This window comes from Dipodomys spectabilis, unplaced genomic scaffold, assembly GCF_019054845.1.
Source record: "Dipodomys spectabilis isolate Male_0828 unplaced genomic scaffold, ASM1905484v1 ptg000210l, whole genome shotgun sequence".
Taxonomy (NCBI): Eukaryota; Metazoa; Chordata; class Mammalia; order Rodentia; family Heteromyidae; genus Dipodomys; species Dipodomys spectabilis.
The window spans coordinates 2,531,748-2,533,385 of NW_024870887.1; the positions used below are offsets into that span (position 1 = coordinate 2,531,748).

A 1,638-nucleotide genomic window follows, 5' to 3' on the forward strand; every position below is an offset into this window, starting at 1 on the left:
AGCCCCACGACTGACAAAAAAAAAAGAAAAAGAAAAAGACAAAAAGGTGGGTGCCAGTGGCTCACACCTATAATCATAGCTACTCAGGAGGCTGAGATCTAAGGATCTTGGTTCAAAGTCAGCCCAGGCAAAAGTCTGTGAGACTTTTACCACCAATTAATTATTAAAGAGCTGAAAGTCAAGCTGTGGCTTAAGTGGTAGAGTGCTAGCCTTGAGCTCAAAAGGTCAGGGATAGCACCTAGGTCCTGAGTTCAAGCCCCAGGACTGGGAAATAAAAACAAAACAAGTTAAAGTACTTTGGGGAAAAAAGGGGAGTACTGGAATCAATATTGATTGATTCATTTAAAACAAATGGTTTAAGAATAATTTTTAAGTCCTTTAATGGGCTGGACCATTCCTGGGCCATTTCTACAATAGCAAGTTAAATGCATGGAGTGGGCCTTTCAAAATCCACTTCATATATTGTGCTCAGCTAGAGCATGTAACAGATATTAAACTCATGAGAACAGATAATAAAGTTGATATTAGCCAAAAGGCTGAAAAGCACTTCAAAACTCTTAATTTTAAATATACAGAGAGAGTAAGGATATAATTCAGTGGTAGAGTGCTTGCCTAGCATGTTTGAGTCCCAAAGTTTGATCCCCAGCATTACTGGGGGAAAGAAAAGATCCCATCCCAAGTGTGGCAGGTGAGGATAATGCTTAGAACTTTGCATTTTGGCTTTTGCAAGGCACTGTGTGAGTCTTTCATGATATCTTTGTAAACAAGATCAGATCATTGAGTTGGGTGGAGTTAGAGTTCACTGACCAGAAGACTGGCTAATGGGTAAATATTATGGATGTTGGTGGACTGAAGAGATCTGCTCTTAGTACAGACCTGGTTGGCATGTTTTTTTAACTAGTTATAGATAGAGAAACCATTTTTACTAGATTAGTATAAAACCAAACCAAGGGTTAAGAAGTTGTCTCAATATCATGGTAGAGTGCTTGCCTTGCATGCATAAGGCCCTGGGTTCGACTCCTTAGCACCACATAAGCAGAAAAATCCGGAAGTGGCACTGTGGCTTAAGTGGTAGAGTGCTAGCCTTAAGCTGAAGAGCTGAGGGACAGTGCCCAGGCCCAGAGTTTAGGCCCTACCACTCACTCACACACACACACACACAAAAAGACCAAACCACTTATATTAGGTAGCTTTTCATAATTTTTATGTTGGATAATTTTAAAGATTCGCAAATGTAGACCCTGTAGTAGAATAAGCCCTATGTGATGATTTTCTAACTTCAACAATTCTGAATTCATTCCTCATTTTGTCTCTCCTCCACTCCCATTAATACCCCACTCCCTCCAGTATTTCATTTTAAAGCAAATCTCAGATGTTGTATTTCTCTCTCTCTCTCTCTCTCTCTTCCTCCCTTGCTTGCTTGTACCAGTCCTGGAGTTTGAATTTAGGGCCGAGGCACTGTCCTAAATTTTTTTGCTCAAGGCTAGTACTCTACCACTTGAGTCACAGCTCCACTTCTGGCTTTTTGATAGTCAACTGGAGATCAGTCTCACAGAATTTCTTGCCCATGCTGACTTTGACCCATGATCTTTATATCTCAGCCTCCTGAGTAGATAGGATTATAGGTGTGAGCCACCA

General features: G+C 40.7%; 1 non-coding gene across 1 annotated transcript; it reads right to left on the reverse strand.

Moving 5' to 3' along the window:
• Nucleotides 1-350: 350 nt before the first annotated feature.
• LOC122122560 lies at nucleotides 351-548 on the reverse strand. Its single transcript, XR_006150169.1, has one exon. It is a non-coding gene; the product is annotated as a U2 spliceosomal RNA (small nuclear RNA).
• Between the last annotated feature and the right edge of the window lie 1,090 nt (nucleotides 549-1,638).